At 42.4% G+C, this 22,444-nt stretch overlaps 1 protein-coding gene across 1 annotated transcript in view; it reads right to left on the bottom strand.

Annotated features, from left to right (window-relative positions):
* LOC117512175 (kelch domain-containing protein 8B-like) overlaps positions 1-22,444 on the bottom strand; it is a 686,860-nt gene that overhangs the window by 516,678 nt on the left and 147,738 nt on the right. The gene's annotated exons all lie outside the window — the stretch shown is intronic.

The following is a 22,444-nucleotide window of genomic DNA, read 5'->3' as shown; positions in this document are numbered from 1 at the left end:
CTGTTCCTACTCAAGAGCTTGATGGTAACGTGATTCAGTCACCACAAGGGGGAACCAGAGTGCAAAAAATGAAAAAACCCCTTTGGCGACAGAAAAAACAAACGAGCTGCTCTTATGTGCGCAGCTGAGTGCAACACACAACCAAAATGTGCTCAACTAAATAACGCCGGAGCTGATACAACAGACGCAGTAGTTACCTTTATCCGGGGAAACGGGGCTACGACTGTAACACAGGACGCCCAGCGACCCGTGCTAACAGAGCTCCGCCGTGCGCGTGAACCCATTACAAACGCACTCTTGCAGCTCCCGTTTAAACCTCTTATCCGGTCGGAGTGTGACGCGAAGCCGTCGCCAGTCACACTCCACCACGACCCACGGATAAGGCACGACACAGGAACACGGCTGCAAGAGAGCACAAATCAGTATTCAGTAATGGGACTCAAACACGCACCTTCCGGGCGGAGAGCCCCGCAACTGATCCGGATAACCACTGAACGTCTGCTGCCGCCTTCCCGGCGCGTTACCGTCTCTGCTACCGCTGGGTCCGTGATGTTTGGCTAGAGACTACTGTTATGTGTCGGACGCAGCTCGGAGAACCGACCAGCGTTTGAAGGACCCAGTATGAAATAAGCAGAGCACGGTTCAAAGGCTAACTGAATTTAATACATAACAGTGATAATAACAAAAAGGTGCGGCCTGGCGTGGTGCGCTCCCAGCAGCGCGAACGGTCCGGAGCCAGAAGCTGTTTCGGACCCAAGGACCCCGCCGACACCCCCCGGTGGCCGCAACAACCGAGTCTGTGAAAGAAGGAACCATTATGTGAGTCCACACTCTACACACAGAACACTTAAAGGTGTACAAACAGCAAACACTTCCTGGCTTGATTACTGATCAGCTTCCCAACCTGCAGGCATGGAACATCCAGTTCACAAAACTCCACTGCAGTGGAAGCTGATACATGACTAACAAACAGCTCAATACAATAAGGTGTGAGGGACACCACATTTACTGACTGTATAACTGTTAGTCACAAAATCTAACGTACCTCAGGAAGTGTGCTGACGAGCGTGAGACCTCACCCCCTCCTCTTTCACAGACTGTGCATCAAACCTGGACGTTCTCAGCATCCGCTGTTGATGAGATGGCTCCCGAGACGACGATCTCACCCGTCTGGTCACAAGGTCGAGTCTCTGGCAAATACACACTGTGCACTCCAGTCTTAAATGCCAACATGTTCCAATCCATCCAGATGCACCACAGCTGTGAGTCCTGACGAGTCGCAGGTGATCAGGGTGAGGTCCTGACAGCCTCAGCAACACAGCCACTCAGTCCCAAATGCACGCCACCTGGGAGGAAACCAAAAGACAAACAAACCGGCAGCCAGGCCCCCCCAGCCATATAACAGAGTGTGGTCAGCAGCAATTATCGGCCCATTAGCACACAGCAACCTAAAACCAGACCTCTCAACACATTGTAAATTAGGTGGAGAAATCAAGTCATGAGATTAAAACTGCAGCAATGATGCAACAGAAATGGAGGAAATGTGGGAAGATTTTTTTATTATTATTACATTAAAAATGGTGCAGTTTAGTACATTCTAAAAACAGGAGATCACTTATCATTTGGGGACGTTGATTGGTTTATTGCCAGATGCTTCACAGGGTTAGACCATCAGAAAATGTCAGTTTGCTGCTCTGACATAGTACATTTAAGACAGGAAAAGCTGTGTTTCTATCTGTGACAACCACACGCTTCTCCAATTTTCCATCATCAATCCAGCATCCACAGACCATCCAGGAGGTGGCAGATATGTCGACAGGATATTACAAAGGAACGGAAGAGCAATGTTTCTTTTTAGACTGATATAGTGTATTGGAGTTAACTGCATGTTAAAGGATCTCCTTTAACAGTGGAATATCCAGATAAAATGGTGAAACCGACTTCTTCTGAAACTTCTCTGTTCTCTCACGACGTCCTGGATCAATAGAGCCTGAAATGTGGAGGTTTTCAGCTTGAAACAGGCTGACGACGGCGCCTGGGACCGCTGCGCGACGTCTCGCTCCGTGGGAAGTCCTTAAAGCGACAGTATCACCTCAAAATCTCTCATCAGCCATTAAAATTTTCACCGAAAACCAGCTTAATTGTTCGAACCGTGTCCACTTCGATGTGTCTCACAGGTTTAGAAACAATTTTGATCAAACAAAGCGCCAGTCTCTCAGCAACGTCTCAGACAAAGGAATTCCGACGAGGGGCTGGACGACTCCTCCCACAAGGAGTGCTCACAGGCGAATGACATCACCGACAGACGTGGAAAAACTCACGCATGCGCACGAGGGTTCAAGCATGTCTGACGTAAAAACATATGAATGAAATCCATATAGTTTTTGAAAAAAATAAAAAGGACCTATACTTTATTGACAGACCTCGTATGTTCTTTGAATTTGGTGAGTTACAAGATGTTGGCATTTATTCTTATCGTGTTAAACTGGAGGGGATGGACCTGACATCTACTATATCTGTCTATCTATCTATCTATCTATATACCGATTGTCATGGTAACCGGTCCAATATGGTAAAATATCCAAACGGTAATCAGCCAATCAGAGCACGCGTAGCATCGCAGCCATATAATAAAACAGACTATTCAATCAAGAGCAAACAGACACCTTAATGAGCTAATCATCTTTTGGTAAAGCAAGGAGAGATGGAAAATGTGAAGGTTCATTGCCTTCTAATGAAAAAATTTATGTAAAAACTTCAAAAAAGAAATAGTAGAGAAGCTTGAATCTTCGACTGGACTGGGTTGCTTGACGTGAGGACGTTTCCCTTCAAATCACAGAAGCTTCCTCAGCTAAAATTCTTGCTCTGGTAGTCTGACTTCTGTCTTGACTCTTGTGGAGAAGAATAAACCAGAAGCCAACAAAAGCTGGAGTTTTTAACCTAACCAGACCCCTCCTACCGAGAGGCCGGCTGCTATAGGCTACTGACTAAACAATAGCTCTAATTAGCACCTACTGTGCTCTAGTTAGCACTCTCCTAATGATGGGATGGAAGCCTCCCCTGATGGCTCCCTTGACGACTCCCCTGATGACGTGAATGACTCATTACCATGAAAAAAAGACTGAAATTGCTTTGACCTGAGTACCCCCATAGGTGCTAATTAGAGCTATTCTTTAGTCACTAGCCTATAGCAGTCAGCCTCTCGGTAGGAGGTGTCTGGTTAGGTTAAAAACTCCAGCTTTTGTTGGCTTCTGGTTTATTCTTCTCTACAACAGTCAAGACAGAAGTCAGACTACCAGAGCAAGAATTTTAGCTGAGGAAGCTTCTGTGATTTGAAGCGAAAGGTCCTCACGTCAAGCAACCCGGTACAGTCGAAGATTCAAGCTTCTCTACTATGGAAACCAGCTGGACAACTGAGAGCCTACACAGAAATCAAAATGAAATGCACAAAAAAGTACACATACATTTTTGTATTCTTGAAAATGTGGTAAGTTATCTCATACTTATTATTCTATGGCTATGACGCTACGCACTTGATTGGCTGATTTCCGGTCTGATATTTTCCCATATCCGACCCTTACAGTGACAATCGGTCTGTATCAGATGCGTTACAAACAAGAAAGGTAAAAACACAATTAGAAAAACCAAGTCGGACAAGAACATACTTCATAAATATCTAAACGGTATCGGGAAAAAAACAGATTGAAAGCTTACCAGCTAATGACTGGACCATCTGTTAGCAAGTTCTTCATGGAGGTGAAGTGAACAGGTCTGACTACAAGCCCAAAACAGTCAGCAACTTTCATTTTTGGGTTATACTATAAGTTTGCGTGTTTATTTTTATACATACATACATACATACGTACATATATATACGAGGTCTGTGAGAAAAGTATCCGACCTTTTTATTTTATGCAAAAAATATATGGATTTGATTCATATGTTTTTACGTCAGCCAAGCTTGAACCTTCATGCGCATGCGTGAGTTTTTCCACGCCTGTCGGTTGCGTCATTCGCCTGTGGGCAGGCTTTGAGTGAGCACTGCTCCACCTCTCTCATCGTTGTTTCATTGCAAGGAAATGGCGGAATGATTTGGGCTTTTTTTCCATCAGAATTTTTTCAGAAACTGTTAGAGACAGGCAGCTGGAAACCATTCGAAAAATTTATCTGGCTTTCGGTGAAAATTTTACGGGCTTCACAGAGAATAAGGAGTGTTACTACAGCTTTAAGGACGGCCCACAATGGCGCATGGCGCGCCGCGCTCCGAGCCGCCATCGAGAGGCAGAAACCACCAGATCATTTCTAAACGGATGGCTGTGTGGAGCCAGGACCGTCATGTGCAATTTCTCTGGTTATCACAAGAGCTGGACCTCAGCCATTTTCTGGCAGATTTCACGTTTAACAAGAGATTTTGTCATGGAAAGCCGCACAGAGGCTTCGCGCGTCACGACGGATTCGTTGATGAAGCGAGACAAAGGAACACTTCCGTTTCGGAGTGTTAAAGGACAAGTTGGGACATGCCCAGCTCTCCACAATTTCTTATACTCACTCGACTGGTAAGCACTGAAAGCCGAGATAGGCATGTCGCAACTTGTCCTTTAACACTCCGAAATGGAGGTGTTCCTTTGTCTCGCTTCATCAACGAATCGGTCGTGACGCGCGAAGCCTCCGCGCGGCTTTCCATGACAAAATCTCTTGTTAAACGTGAAATCTGCCAGAAAATGGCTGAGGTCCAGCTCTTGTGATAACCAGACAAATTGCACACGACGGTCGCAGCTCCACACAGCGATCCATTTAGAAATTATGTGGTGGTTTCTCCCTCTCGATGGCGGCTCGGAGCGCGGCGCGCCATGCGCCATTGTGGGCCGTCCTTAAAGCTGTAGTAACACTCCTTATTCTCTGTGAAGTCTGTAAAATTTTCACCGAAAGCCAGATAAATTTTTCGAATGGTTTCCAGGTGCCTGTCTCTAACAGTTTCTGAAAAAATTCTGATGGAAAAAAAGCCCAAATCATTCTGCCATTTCCTTGCAATGAAACAATGACGAGAGCTTGGCTGACGTAAAAACATATGAATCAAATCCATATATTTTTTGCATAAAATAAAAAGGTCGGATACTTTTCTCACAGACCTCGTATATATATATATATAGCCACATAATAAATTAATTATTAACCTCACTTGCTCAGTTAATAATCCTTTATTACTGTTATTCTAACCTTAAGCTTAATCCTATCCTTTGTTTCATCAGGGAGGGGTGGGGATGCAAAATGATACTACTGTATGTGGTGACAGCATTGAACTTGTTTAAAGATTCATTTATCTCTGCAGTGATATTCACATCTCTAGGTTAAACAGTCTATGGGGTGAAAAGATATGTGGGAAATGCATATGGAGTTACTTATGCTTAATTCAAAATCATACAGAGTTGTGCACACCAATCCTGATACCTTTGCAAGAAAATGAAAGTTCAGGTCTTTTGGGTCCTGATGTTTCTTGTCCTACTGTATGTTTGTGAGACCTTAACTCAAAACAGTGACCTCAGATAAAAAGGGGAAGACTTAAGGTCCTCCCAGAGAATCCTTAGGTTCCACAGGAATGATTTTATGTCAAATACACAGTCTGGATTGAAAGAGACTTGCTTTTAACTAACCATCTGTGTGTATGACGGTTGCACGTGTCTGCACTTGTATACACCTGAATGATAGGGGTAGTGTCAGGTTGACCAACAGCAACAAACAATGGCAGAAACGTCTTAAGAGAAGTTGTATGATGAAGTCCTAAATTTTCCACATGCAAATGATGCATCACAACAAATATGTTCATGAGAACATCTGGCAAGAGATTAGTCAAATTTTAAGTTTATTGTTTAGCGCATATGACTACAGAGCTCTACATGGTCTGAGTACTCTGGTATGCCCACTAGTGGAATGCTCCGGTAACACGTAATCTACAGCCAAGTCTGTGTTTAGCTGCATTTTGTGTCGCCTACTTAATCACTGGGAATAAGAAAAAAAAAACACAAATCACTGCTTGAATATTAGAAATTGTATTTATTACTTCCTGCTGGCTGGAGGCGCAAAGGGGGATTATGTTGTAGTGATTTCCTTCCTTCCATCCCAAAAAGGGTATACGCATTCTGAAATCAACTCCTCTCACACCTTTAGGAGGAATGATACAATGATACAATCTCTCTATCGGTCACTTACATTCCCAATATTGCTATTTGTTTTGTTTGTTTTTTTTCTCGTGAGGTCATTGTTGCACGTAAGAATAGTTAATGCTGATTCATAAGTGTTAAATACATGGCTGTATTGAACACAGTGTGCACCTCTAAGCCGTCACATTGAGAACAGAATACGAACGAAGCTTGCTCATGGTACAGGGAGTCCTAAACAGGAAGTGCCAACTTTTGAGTCCACAGTAAAATAGGAAGTGTCAAACACTTCCTGGATCGACATTTCCTGGGTTGACAGATGAGATCTCATGGAATCTTGCGGGAACTCAGTGGCAAGTTCACACTGAAACAGGAAGTGCCAAATTTTTAGTCCACAGTGGAACAGGAAATGTCAAATGTTGAACACTTCCTGGCATGGGTGCTGCTAGAGCAGAGGACAGGGTTGCACTGGACTCCCCTGAAATATGATTGGACACAGATGATTGACATGTCACAGCACCACACGTCTGGTTGATAAGAGCTGCATTTTGAAATTAGTGAGTCACACTGACTGCTATGTTCCTCCTGTCCAGTAGTTGGTGCTGTGTACCACAAAAAGTTCTAATCCACCTAGGTAGAACAAGAAAAATATTTGCCTCAGATCTGAACTGAGCACATCGCTTGAACCATGGACTAATAATGACACCAAAGTTATACTGGTGAGTAAACGATCATATTTTATGCCAGAAATGAGGTCCAGGTCGTTAAAAACTGGCATTTCTCCTTTAATACAGGTTGCCTTATATATATACAAGGTTGGGTAGGATTACTTTGAAAAGAATACATGTGGATTACATGTAAGTATGTACATACATTGGATTACTTGTAATCTTATTACTTTTGGATTACATTTCAAAGTAATCCTACCCAACTTTGTGTGTGTATATGTGTGTGTGTGTGTGTGTGTGTGTGTGTGTGTGTGTGTGTGTGTGTGTGTGTGTGTGTGTGTGTGTGTGTGTGTGTGTGTGTGTGTGTGTGTGTGTGTGTGTGTTTCCAGTGATTTTAAAACAAGCAGACAGCTTCTGATTAAATAACCTGTTAATTTTGCTGTCTGAGTGACAACAGTGACAACTTTAGATAAATAAATCTAAAATTATCTTCCGTAAACCCAAACTGAAAGCAAATTTCTACAACTTGATATCAATTAATTAAAAATATAAAATCTAGCTTCCTGATGAAGTGGTGTAGAGGAGGATTTTCTTAAAAATAAGAACTGATAGTTCAGCTACAATTTCCCAGAAAGTACATTTGAAATGAAAGCCTAGATTTGATGTTTTGGCAAAAGAAACTTTTGTATTTCTTCATAATTGATGTAAATAAAGTCCAAGACATATTAAGTGAGTTGGAAATGTTATTGTTTCCATCCCCCGACTTGTCTGAAGAAAACTGGCAATAAGACTGATTATTATTTACAAGTTTATCCAGTTTTAGAGTTTTCTTTCAGTTTGAGGAAGATAATTTTAGAAATTTTTATTTTTTAGATTTTTTGAATTTCTTGTATTTGAAATGGCATAAACAAATTACAATGTGTGAAATATTACTATATACTGTGTCCTAACCTTATGAGTGCAACATGACTGTGGTATTGTTACAGTTTTGTTTAAGAATGCTTAATTTTCACTGTTGTTGCACTTTGTGTGAAATCATAGCCATATCACGTACAATACTGAAATGACAATATTGCAATATGATAATTTGGCCATATTGTACAGCCATACTGTCAACCAGAAGCTGAAAGGTTTTAGCCATGCTAATGCTCTCCTGAAGCATTTGCTCAAAAAACAGTATGAAGGACCTCAATGACATGGTGAGATTCTGAAGAGCTTCACTCGTTCATGTCTGCGACATATACAGATTAGAATGATAATGTTTGAAAACTATTTTTCCTGTTGCAGTAATACCTACAGAACATCCATCTTCAAGTTTAAGGTTAGGGTTTCAAAAAGCAAAGAACAATTTTGATCAAACTTGGAGGATCAACTCAGTGGGCCATCCTCTCACAACACCGGGCATGTCAACTTCAGGGGTCTAAGGTCAAGGTCCAGTCAGAGGTCATTGTCAAAAATACATTAATGACCATATTTGAGCACTTATGAGACTTTGGTGCACAGACGCGCTCATGGAGTTAATAAAAGTATCAGACCTCAGATATCAATGACCCCCTTGATGACACCAAGCAAAGTCAAAAAATTAGCAAGGCACTGCCATTATCTGGATGTCCTTTTTTCTTTTGATTGCCTATAACATTGCCAAACACAGTAAAAGAAGATTCCACACACCGCTTTCATGATCTGCAAGCACATCTGCATGCTGCTCTGCTCTCAGTCACTACCGCAACTTGATTAATTTAATTTTAGACTCTGCCACAGTATCCTGGACTAACTCAGCAAATGTGTCATTCCAGAACAGGAATTAAAATATATGCACAGTGCATCAGCGTGGACATCTGCAGGGTGACATGTACAATGTGGGCACTCAGAATATAATTTGATATGCATGGATATGAAATTATAGTTATAGAGCACATAGACCACACAACTGTATGAATGCTCTTTTCCTGAGAGAAACACACACACACACACGCAGTGTACAGAATGATAATGGGTGTTACAAGTAAGTTTTTGTTCAGGCTGAAAGGTTGTTGTTTACCAAAACTGTTACATACGTACAAAGTGGTATGGTAATTAAACTTCTCCCACACAGTCTCCATATCCACTCTCCAATCCCGTAGGTGTCTGCGGTAAGAACATGCTATATTTTGCCCCGTTTGGACTATTTCAACTAATCACATTTTGGAAAACAATAACTTCCTAAACACAGATATTAGCCTTTGGTAATAGCTAATCATCACACATTATCTAGAAATGTTGGTTTACACTTGTAATACAGGTGGCTGCGGTTGACCACAAACCACTGTGGGTATCCACTGATTTTCGGAGCAGCCCATGCATCGCTACTAAATGGACTGCATTTATATAGCATTTTTCCATCTGCATCAGAAGCTCAAAGAGCTTTATAATGATGTCTCGCATTCACACTCGCACCCCGATGTCAGAGTGCTGCCATGCAAGGTGCTCACTACACACCAGGAGCAACTAGGTGATTAAGGACCTTGCCCAAGGGCCCTCAGTGATTTTCCAGTTTGGCTGGGTTTTGAACCAAGGATCCTCTGGTCTGAAGCCCAACGCTTAACCACTAAACAGTGCAGAATGAAACAGTGGGCCTTTGTGCACAAGCCAGCTGAGCATGCACCAGTGACGACCGTGACATGTTGTGTCATTCTGAAATGGATAGTTATTTTGAACCTGTTATATCCATGGTGCTGAAGCTCTGTTATGCTTTGAGGTGAATTTGGAGATTCCAATAGCAATTGACAGATGACACATTCTGAACGTGAGAGGAAAATAAGTCTCATGGGTCAGGTCTGGGAGCATGAGCTGATGGTCCCACAGCCCACACGGTCCTGGGTCCTGATTGGGAACCACACAAACAGACCAGTGGTGTTTCCCAAAATCCTGAAAGTATCCGTACTGTCTGCCACACGCAGACAATGGCATCTCCTTGGCCATTTCCAGTCGCTGTGGCCAGTTAACCCACTTGCCCCTCGCCACATAACCAGAATTTAGATAATGTTCCCTTATGATGCAAGTGGCTCAGTTCACATGAATCTCCCCACATAACGACTCATCTCAAGCAAGGTCTATCCAGCAACACAAAGATCTTCCAAAGAAGCAGAGTACCTAGTAACCTTCAGAACTGAAGGTTTGGAATCATTCAGACATGCAAAGCCAAATGGCACCAATCCAGTGAACATACACTGGAGCATTGCAGAGCCTTTCAGAGAAAATACCTCAAGGAAAACAATATTATATCCATTGATTAACTTTGTGGGAGGGACCATGTTTATTGATATGTCAGGTTTCTTTTCTGTGGTTAGGCTGAACAGGACTCTTTGGATCTAGTTAAGGCTATTTAATTAGTGTCTGTATTGAAAGACTTCAGGATTTGAGTGCGTGTGGGATGACGGGACTCATGGCTGTCTCATATACAATCAGGTCTGTATTGTAAGTAACTATATGGGCAGTGACCATGGTTGTGTACACATATGGCAGCTTTTGGTACCATACTTTATATATATATATATATATATATATATATATATATATATATATATATATATATATATATATATATATAATTTCTACCTCATTTTCTTATTTAATTGTATTGTTACAAGTATTATTATTGCTTATCTTTGCACACGCTGTCTGATGCACATTTTCTTCTACTCACACTCATCTTGTGTGTGTTTTTTTAAGAGCTGACGTAACGTGAATTTCTCCACTGTTAGGTCAATAAAGTCTTATCTTATCTTATACTTCTTTGGCATAAAATTGACATAATGTTGTCCATTTTTCCACATAAATGACTTTTCCCACAAAAGAACACACACCATTTTCTACACATTGTCAAAAAAAGAGAAAGAACACATATCAACTGTGCTTTTATCATTATCATTCTACACAGCGTTTTAGTCCCTTTGTGGCAAATATCATTATGTACAAGAAATTTTGTCTGTTGCCATAACCACCAACCAATCAATAAAGTAAAATGAATCAATTAAAAAGGAATTAAAATTTTAAACATAACCCAGGAGTGGCATAATCAGGAATCAAGGAAGTGATGCTTGAACCTTGAGGCTACAATATGATTTTGTTTGACATTTTCGTTCTGTTTTTAAATACACCTGTATATCCAAACATTTTGGTATGCAGTAATTTGATGTTTGCTTGGATGACAGCATGTGTTGCTCCAAAACCTGGATGTACCTTTCAGCATTGGTGGTGCCATCACAGATGTGTAAGTTGCCCATGCTATGGGCACTAACACACCCCCATACCATCACAGATGCTGGCTTTTGAACTTTGCGCTGGTAACAATCTGGATGGTCTTTTTCACTTTGTCCAGAGGACAGAACGTCCATGATTTCTAAAAACAATTTGAAATGTGGACTCATCAGACGACAGCACACTTTTCCACTTTGCATCTGTCCATTTCAAATAAGCTCGGGCCCAGAGAAGGCGGCAGCATTTCTGGATGTTGCTGATGTATGGCTTTTGCTTTGCATGGCAGAGTTTTAACTTGCACTTGTAGATGCAGCGACGAACTGTGTTAACTGACAATGGTTTTCTGAAGTGTTCCTGAGCCCACACAGTAAGATCCTTTACACAATGATGTTGGTTTTTAATGCAGTGCTGCCTGAGGGATCGAAGGTCACGGGTATTCAATATTGGTTTTCTGCTTTGCTGCTTACATGTAGAAAGTTCTCCAGATTCTCTGAATTTTTTCCCAATTGAAGTAGGCTGCCGTGGATTTCCAGCAAAATCGGTGCGCTACTTCCTCCAGAGAGTGGGTCTGGAGTTGAAACAGCTGAAGCAAGCCATCAGGGAAATAGCCAGCATGGCGGAGTCGAGCTCAAGGTGTCTGTGGCTGATGAGGGCCCAAAGTTGGAACCCTTCTGCAGGCGAAGGCTAGTCAGCCTCCGCAGCCCCACTCAGGCGAGGTGTACAGGTTAAGGGGTGAAACACCTGTGACCCTGAGATACCTGCTGATGATGCAGAAGGGTTTCCAACAGAAGAGGTGAGGCGAGGAATGGGAGTAAGGATCCAGCCTACGTAGTCTGTAGTTCTTTGTAGCGTAGCATCTTTTGATGTTTATTCACCTTATAGACTGTAGATGATGGAATTCCTAAATTCCTTGCAATTGAACATTGAGAAACATTGTTCTTAAACTGTTGGACTATTTTTTTTCACGCAATTGTTCACAAAGTGGTGATCCTCACCCCATCTTTGCTTGTGAATAGCCTTTTGGGGATGCTCCTTTTATACCCAGTCATGACACTCACCTGTTTCCAATTAGGTGTTCTTTGAGTATTTAGCAACTTTCCCAGTCTTTTGTTGCCCCGTCCCAACTTTTTTGAAATGTGCTGCAGGCATCTATTTCAAAATGAGCAAATATTTGCACAAAAACAAAGTCTATCAGTTTGAACATTAAATATATTGTCTTTGTGGTGTATTCAATTGAATATAGGTTGAACAGGATTTGCAAATCATTGTATTCTGTTTTTATTTACATTTTACACAATGTCCCAACTTCATTTGAATAGGGGTTGTAAAAAAAAGCATGTTATATATATATATATATATATATATATATATATATATATATATATATATATATATATCATAAAAAATTCATAAATCAGGAAAGCTCAAGGGAGCACAATTTTTCCCCCACCATATTAAACATAACTGAGTGGATTTAATTCCCTGGTTGCTATGGTGACACACTGGCAACATTTAGAAAATATATCTACCAAGCTGACATGATTGAAGTCACCGGCAATTATGAAAAGTGGATCTGGATACATATTTTGCAGAGGACTGACAGTGTTGTGTAACTCCCTGAGGGCGTATTTAACATTAATGCTGGGATAATTCCCAAAGCAGATAATGCACGCAGCATTTACAGTAATTGTTCAAAGTTCTGCTGCCCTCCTGAGTGTTCCCTGACAGAAAAGTCTACTCCGAATATTTACATTGCGGCAGTATGTTGCCATTAAGCCAGCTTTCCATGAAGATTACTGAACAACAGTTTATTTTTGTGTGGGTTGAGTCTGAAAATTAAACAGCTCATTTTTGAACCGTGTGAATGGGGGTTTAGAGAGTATAGTTACATCAGCTTTTAACCTAGTTCCTAGCTTTTCTTGCAGTTTTTATGTCTGCCTGCAAGTCCCTGAAGTCTACTTCACCAGTGTGCTCCTCATGGGCCTTATGACCGGAACAAGCACAGTCAGATAAGCCGAGCTCTCAGAGAGACCCTTATCTTTAAGACGAATGTAATCTGCAGAGTCCTGATCAGAGGTGTCTCTCCTCCTGTGCTGGACATTTGTGCAGTGGCTGTTCTGTTTTTCCAGTGTAGATGTCTGAATACTCCTCACCATATTAAACAGCAAAAAACAACATTACTTTTCTGTGATGTGGCATCTGATCCAGCAGGCATACAAGAATCTGTCATGGTGTGTTATTGGATTTGACAAAAACAGGTTGATTGTGTTTTCAAAGATTCTCTGGAGCTTCTCAGACTCCAGCCAGATACAGGATAACACAATTGTTTTCTTGTTTTCAAAGGATCCATTTGTTGTTTCTTTGCTGGATCAAGCTTCTGGCAAGGCAAAGGCCTGCTTTGAATATCCACAAGTCTGCAGAGCTCTCTATACACGCTCAAGACAAAAGTCTTGGATTTTGTACTTGTGGCAGCCTTTTCTATCCTGGGGCATCATGTCCTGCTTACTACAAGCTTTCATTGTTGTGGATGGATGCTCTGAATACCAACACATATGTACTGTGCTAAAGCAGAGGCAGTGATCTGAACACCTGTTATAGAGGTACAAATGGCAAATGGACTTCATTTATATAGAAAAACTGAAGGCTGGTGACCAAATACAATATGGAACGTGGAGTAACCTGAGGATGCTGAGAGTGAATTCAATCCAGGGTAGTTGTGTAGACCATGATGCCAAGTGCTGTGAAGTGAGGATTCGGAGACCTTTCTCTAATTCTTGATTAAAGCGTTTGGTCTGCCCATTGGCCTGTGGATGGTAGCCCGAGGTTAGACTTGACATGACCCCGAGGAGACGACAGATCTCCCTCCAAAAATGGGACACAAACTGTGGACCTCGGTCAGACACAACATCCTGTGGCAATCCATGTAACTTGAATACGTGCGACAGCATAACCTCTGCTGTCTCTTTAGCAGATGGAAGGTGTGGCAAAGGAATGAAATGCACCATCTTAGACAGGCGATCAACAATAGTTAAAATCACAATGTGTCCCTTGGAAGGTGGAAGACCGGTAACAAAATCTATGGAAATGTGCGACCATGGATGAGTAGGGACAGGTAGTGGTAACATGGTGCCCGCAGGCGGGCGGTTGGTTGACTTATGCATTGCGCACACTTGACAGGCATTGACATATTCTGCCACATCCCTATTAACCCCAACCACCAAAATCGCTGTTGTACCATGGATATTGTGTTTTTGATCCCCAGATGGCAGAATACACTGTTTTCATAGCACCATCGAATCACATCCCCCCTGAGCATTTTGGGGATGTAAAGGCGGCATGGTGGGCAACCAGCGGGAACAGGTTCATTATTAAAGGCGACTTGACTCGATATCCCAAGTCAGCGCGGACACAAAGCAGGACACATGTAGGATGGTGCCTGGGTCTGTGGGCGTATCAACCAGGTCCCCCTGTCGGGATAAGGCATCTGGTTTACCATTTTTTGAACCTGGTTGATAGGACAGCGTGAAGTTGAAACAGCTGAAGAATATCACCCACCTAGCCTGACAGGAGTTAAGGCGTTTGGCCAAATGTAAGTACTCAAGATTTTTGTGGTTGGTATAGACTATGAACGGTATCTATGCCTCCTCCAACCAGTACCGCCACTCCTCCAAGGCCACTTTTACTGCCAACAGTTTGCGGTCACCAATGCCATAGTTCCGTTTCACCATAGACAGTTTCTTAGACAAGAAGGCGCACTGATGCAACCTGCCGTCTGAGGGATTTCTCTGGGAGAGAACTGCTCCAACCCCTGCAGAGGCATCAACTTCCACCACGAACTGCCGAGCAGGGTCAGTGAGGAGTAGCATAGGGGCTGTGGTAAAGTGATATTTTAGGGCTCTGAATGCCTCCTCACATTCCGGGGTCCAGACAAATGGGCAGAGGGATGAGGTGACAGCATGCAGTGGTGCCGCAACTGTACTGAAATTTCAGATGAGTTTGCAAACCCTAAAACCGTTGTACTTCGTTACGTGACACGGGAATGGCCCAGTCCCGCACCACTGCAACCTTCTCTGGATCCATCTTTATTTCTCCCTTAGAAATAACAAAGCCCAAAAAGGAAACTGTGGACTTGTGGAATTTACACTTCTCTGCTTTCACAAAGAGCTTGTTTTGCAGGAGGGTTTGTAAAACTATACATACGTGGTGCATGTGTGTAGCCAAATCTGGGAAAAAGATGAGGATATCATCCAGATATACAAAGATAAATTTATTCAGGTATTCTCGTAGCACATCGTTCACTAGATTTTGGAAAACTGCTGGTGTGGTTGTGAGACCAAAAGGCATGACCAAGTATTTATAATGGCCGGATGGCGTATTAAAGGCCATTTTCCACTCGTCTCCCTGTCTGATCCGGACCAAATGATGTGCATTACGTAAGTCAAGCTTGAAAATAAATGTGGCTCCTTCCAACAACTCAAATGCAGAGGAAATGAACGGCAGCAGATAATGGTTCTTTACTGTGACATCAATAAGGCCGCAGTAATCAATACAGGGACGGAGTGTCTTATCCTTCTTTTCAACAAAGAAGAACCCCGCCCCTGCAGGTGAGAACAAAGGTCAAATTAAACCTGCTGCCATGGATTCCTGGATGTATTCGTTCATTGCATGGCATTTAGGTGCCGTCAGAGAAAAGTCATATTTGCGATGAGGAGGTAACGACTTGGCTCTAGCTTCTAAATACGGCAGATAGGTAAATGGTAAATGGACTGCATTTATATAGCGCTTTTCCATCTGCATCAGATGGTCAAAGTGCTTTACAAATAATGCCTCACATTCACCCCGATGTGAGGGTGCTGCCATACAAGGTGCTCACTACACACCGGGAGCAATAGGGGATTAAAGACCTTGCCCAAGGGCCCTTAGTGATTTTCCAGTCAGGCTGGGATTTGAACCGAGGATCTTCTGGTCTCAAACCCAATGCTTTAACCACTATACCATCACACTCAGCAAAAACCAAGCAATAGACCAGATAAACAGTCAGACCCTGACAAGATGGTTCTTTTCACATGGCACAGCCTGCCGATGTGCACGCTGACACGGTCGCTCCAGTCTGTTGCAAAGGCAACATGTGTTTTTATGTATTTCCACGTGAGGACAGCATGCCCAAGCACGTGTCTCATGGTGGAGTGTTGTCAGGTGATGTCCTTCATAACACTATATTTGTTCTCCAGCTGTGACTTGCGGGTGCACAGATCCCAATAGCAGTGGCTGATGTCGACACGCCCACCTTATCAAACAAACTCAGCTCAAAGACAAAAGTGTCACTCTGTTCCTTTGTTATGTGATTATTTATATTATGTATTTGTTATGTAATTATGTTTGTAGTTACTGTTGTATGTATTTATGTAATTAATTTCATCACAGACCAGAGGAAGCAGCTGCAGCACTGGGTTGAGTACTATCTTGAGCTTTATGCAACCCAGAACATTGTCACAGTCACAGCCCTCGAGGACATCGCAGATCTGCCAGTCATGGAACAGCAAGACACGACACCAACCATGAAAGAACTTGGAAAAGCCATTGACTGCCTTGCTAGTGGGAAGGCCACAGGGAGTGACGGCATTCTATCAGAAATCTTAAAGAGTGGGAAACCTGTGCTGCTAAAACACCTGAACAGTCTTTTCTGCCTCTGCTGGGAACAGGGACACATTCCCCAGGACATGCAAGATGGGAGCATCGTCACCTTGTGTAACAACAAAGGAGACAGAAGAGACTGCAATAATTATGGAAGAATCTCCCTTCTCAGCAGGTGTTGCTTAGCACGTCCGCAGACCTGTTTCCCCAGTTCCAGTGTGGCTTTCGAGCTGGGAGGGCTACAGTGGACATGATCTTTTCAATACGCCAGCTGTAGGAATAGTATCAAGAGCAGCAAATGCCACTCTACATCGCCTTCATCGACTTGACCAAGGCTCTCGACTTGGTCAGTCGAAGCAGACTCTTCAGGCTCCTGCAGAAGATCGGCTGTCCCCCAGAACTCCTTGCAGTGGTCTCGTCGTGTGAACATGCACAATACAGTTTGCTTCAGTGGTGCAACATCAGAGGACTTCTCACTTAGCAGTGGGGTGAAACAGGACTGTGTCCTTGTGCCAACACTCTTCAGAATCATCATCTTCATGCTCCTTCAGTACACCTTGAAGGATTGCAGTGAGTGTACATTCACACCAAGGCAGTGCCAAGCTCTTCAACATCGCCTGTCTTCGCGCCAAGACCAAGGTTGTGGAGGTACTCATCCGTGAGATGCTCTTTGCCGACAATGCAGCCTTGACATCACACTCCGAAGACAGTCTGCAGCAGCTTGTTAAATGCCTCTCTCAAACCTGCAAGGAGTTTGGACTGACCATCAGTCTGACAAAGACAAACGTCATGGTGCAGGGCACAGTTGCTGCCCATAACACTGACATTGATGGGTACAGCCTGGAAGTCGTGGAGCACTTCACATACCTTTGGTCAACCATCTCTAATTCACTCTCCATTGATGCAGAGATAAACAGTGGGATTGCAAACGCAGCAGCAGTTATGGCAAGACTAAGCCACAGAGTCTGGAACAACTCCAGCCTCACTGAGAAGACAAAACTGTGTGTCTACCAGACCTGCATGCTCAGCACACTCCTCTACGGTAGCGAGGCATGGACTGCCAACACCAGAAATGAGAAAAAGCTCAACAGCTACCATCTGAGGTGCCTTAGATGAATTCTGCACATCGGATGGCAGGACATGGTACCCAACACAGAGGTCTTGGAACATGTTAACACGAGTAGCATGTTCACCATTCTTGGCGAAAGGCACCTTTTTTGGCTTAGCCACATCAGGAGAATGGATCCGGGTCGCATTCCTAAAGATCTACTGTATTGTGAGCTGGCAGAGGGCACTCGTTTGACTGGTCGACCACACCTGCACTTTAAAGATGTCTTCAAGAATGATATGAAAATGTGCAGCATCAATGTCAACATGTGGGAGCAGTGCAGCCTGGCACCTTGCTGTCAGAACAGGTGCACAGAGGACTGAGCAGGAGAAGAACCAAGGCCTTGCTGAGCAACGAGCTAGGAGGAAGGAGTGACAGCGGCAGCCTCAACAGGCATCACAGTGCACATGCAACAAATGCAGCAGTGTCTGTCACTCATGCATTGGACTGATAACTCATTCATGCAGGTGCAAATAAAAACAAAAGACAAAAAAATCCCTGTACATTCGTTTTGTCAATTGTGTTGGTAGCATGGCCCAAGCAGAGGGTCACCCCTTTGAGTCTGGTCTGCTTGAGATTTCTTCCTCAAATCATCTGAGGGATTTTTTTTCCTTGCCAGTGTCACCTGTGTGCATGCTGTAGGGGTTGATAAGGTTAGACCTTACTTGTGTGAACCACCTTGAGGCAGCCTTGTTGTGATTTGGCACTATATAAATGAATTAAATTGAAATTGAATTGGAAAAGTGTATTTAAAAAAACCTAACAAAAAAAACCCACTAATACACACACACACACACACACGCATATATACATATATATATATATATATATATATATATATATATATATATATATATATATACATATATACATATACACATATATATATATATATATATATATATATATACGTATACACATATATACATATACACATATATACACATATATACGTATACACATATATACACATATATACGTATACACATATACACATATATATATATACGTATACACATATATACATACATATACACATATATACATACATATACACATATATATACGTATACACATATATACATATAAACATATACACATATACACATATATACACATATATATATACATATACACATATATACATATATACATATACACATATACACATATATACACATATATATATACATATACACATATATACACATATATATATATATACATATACACATATATACACATATATACATATACACATATATATACACACATATATATATATACATATACACATATACACATATATACATATACACATATATATACACACATATACATATATATATATATATATATATATACACACACAAGGTCTATTAGAAAAGTATCGGACCTTATTTTTTTATTTTTTTTTAAACCATATGGATTTGAATCACGTGTGCTTGCGTGAGCCATCCTTGAACCTTCGTGCGCATGCGTGATTTTTTTCACGCCTGTCGATTGCGTCATTCGCCTGTGACCAGGCTTTGAGTGAGGAGTGGTCCAGCCCTCTCGGCGGATTTTCATTGTCACGGAAATGGCTGAAAGACTGCCGCTTTGCTTGATCAAATTTTTTTTAGAAACTGTGAGGCACATCCATGTGGACACCATTCGAGAAATTCAGGTGGTTTTTGGTGAAAATTTTATGGGCTTCAACGACATTAAGGGATGTTACTGTCCCTTTAAGGACGGCCCACAGCAGCTGTGGGGCGCGTCGCGCTCCAGCTGCCATCGACAGGCTGAGGGACCCGGATAAAATGCTGAAACCGACTTCTTCTGAAACTTCTCTGTTCTCTCACGACGTCCTGGATCAACAGAGCCTGAAATGTGGAGGTTTTCAGCTTGAAACAGGCTGAAGATGGCACCTGGGACCGCTGCGCGACGTCTCGCACCATGGGAAGTCCTTAAAGCGACAGTATCACCTCAAAATCTCTCATCAGCCGTTAAAATTTTCACTGAAAACCAGCTTAATTTTTTGAACCGTGTCCACTTCGATGTGTCTCACAGGTTTAGAAAAAAGTTTGATCAAACAAAGCGCCAGTCTCTCAGCAACTTCTCAGACAAAGGAATTCCGACGAGGGACTGGACGACTCCTCCCACAAGGAGTGCTCACAGGCGAATGACGTCACCGACAGACGTGGAAAAACTCACGCATGCGCACGAGGGTTCAAGCATGTCTGACGTAAAAACATATGAATGAAATCCATATAGTTTTTGAAAAAAATAAAAAGGACCTATACTTTATTGACAGCCCTCGTATCATATATCAAGACAATATATGAGGAAAAGTGAGCGCACAAACAATGTTCTCTGTTTGAGAAGTTTTATTTTCTCTCTGTTTTGAATATTTTCATGTCTTCAATTGCAAGCAAAGCTTTGGTCTCGTAGTAGTAGTAATCTTGATCAAAGAATTTTCATAGGTAGATAAACCAGTGCCAACCTGTTACCCATATCCCTACAGCAGAAAAATTTTCATATGTATTATAGTAAATACATGATCAGAGTTTTTAAAACATGAAAACTAGAAGATTAATATAAAGTTAAAGAACCTGTGCTCCACAATTACAACAAATTGGTGATCTTTGTGAACAACTCTGTTGTGTATTATAAGATGTGCCACAAACAAACGATGCTGAGCCTGGTAACCACCTGGTGAACGTGGGCAGAAACGCCCGGACATACTCGGCCCTTTTTGTTATACTGCACAATGACAACCAAGGCTGCATGAGTGCAATGAGGCATTTTGAATGACAAATCAATTGTACAAGCAAAGACCTAGAAAAAAAGTTATGCTGGTTGACCACAGACTCTAGGAAGCACAGCCTATGGATTGAATACGAATGAACGGGTATATACGAGGTCTGTTAGAAAAGTATCCGACCTTTTTATTTTTTTCAAAAACCATATGGATTTCAATCATGTGTGATTGCATCAGCCAAGCTTTAACCTTCATGCACATGCGTGAGTTTTTTAACACCTGTCGGTTGCGTCATTCGCCTGTGAGCAGGCTTTGTGTGAGCAGTGGTCCACCCCTCTCGTCGTTTTTTTATTGCAAATAAATGTCTGAACGATTTGGAGCTTTGCTGCATCAATTTTTTTCCAGAAACTGTGAGAGACCTCCAGGTGGACACCGTTAAGGAAAATTAATATGGCTTTCAGGGACGATTTTATGGGGATTACACAGATTAAGGAGTGATTCAGACGGTTTAAAGACCGCCCACAACTGCTGAGAGCTCACCGCGCTCCGCGCGCCGATCGACGGGCTCAAACCCCGCTGAATCAACCAGATCATTTCCAACGTGAAGGCTTTGTTGATCCGGGACGTCGTCTGACTTTCACAAAAAGGCAGAAGGCGTGGATATCAGCACTTTTTCCGCACATTCCACTGTTACAGGAGTTTTTTTTCATGGAAAAAAAAGCGGAGGGACGCGCCACGGAGCTGTTCATTACGCGGCACAAAACCACCTCCGTGTTGGTCTCACAGGACGGCTTTCAGGTGGATTTCAGACGGCTGTCGGTTGCTTTTCAGTCATGTGATTATCCGAGAAATTGAGCATGAGCTGGACATGCCCCAACATGTCCTGTGAGGCTTCATCACGGCGCTGCTTTGTGCCATGCGGCTCCACCGCAACGCGCGGAATTCCGCTCCTCTTTCCATGACAAAAACTCCTGTAACAGTGGAATGTGCCATTCATTTCTAAACTGGATGCTGTCTTGATCCGGTATGTCATCTGACTAGCACATCAAGTGTGAAAAGACGTGGACATCAGCACTTTTTCGGCACATTGAGACAGACGTGCGGAGGAGTTCCGCACGTCGCGGTGGAGCCGCATGGCGCAGGTCGGATACTTTTCTCACAGACCTCGTACATGTGTTAACTGGGAGTGATCTGCACTCAAAATAAGAGTGTGATGAGCTGTATGAACTATTGTGTACTGATCTTATTTTAACATTGTTCCTGTTGGCAGTTGATGTGGAAAGCTGTCTGCACGCCCACTACTGGATGGTGCACACTTGACATTCTCTCTATGCTGGCCTTCTCTTCTTCCTTCCATACACTACCCACAGTCATCATTCCTGTCAATCACTTCCCACACCTGACAGCCCTGCTTCATCCTCTTCCTGCCTCATTTGGTTCCCCTCACGAACACACACATACATTTAGTATTTAATAAATGTGTGCCTATGTAAAAATGTTGCTGTGCAGAAACACAAAGGAACTAAAAAAATAATAATAATAAAAAAAAGACTTGTTATACTGTAACAGCAGATGAGCATTGTTGTTTTGTTTGGTTTGTATTGAACACAAAACTGATATACTTTAATTTTTGTACAATACATATTTTTGGTTAATAGTTTTCTAATGGATTTGAGCAGAGTATGGATAAATTTTATGATGCCACATCGGGAACTGTGCCAGTTTCATGAGGATGGGGAATCTATAAGGATCATATTTGCCTCTTCTATTCCTGTGTTTCCTCATCCTGTCACTTTTCTGGAGACATACTGCATGTGTGAGTGAAGAACGAGTGATCTGCCTAATCCACTTAAATTCCCCTGTGCATGGCTTTACATTACAAGCATGTGCTTCAGGCGAG

The sequence above is a fragment of the Thalassophryne amazonica genome, chromosome 6 (genome assembly GCF_902500255.1).
Source record: "Thalassophryne amazonica chromosome 6, fThaAma1.1, whole genome shotgun sequence".
Taxonomy (NCBI): domain Eukaryota; kingdom Metazoa; phylum Chordata; class Actinopteri; order Batrachoidiformes; family Batrachoididae; genus Thalassophryne; species Thalassophryne amazonica.
The sequence above is the reverse complement of the archived record's forward strand: the minus strand, read 5'-3'. Positions and strand labels throughout refer to the sequence as shown.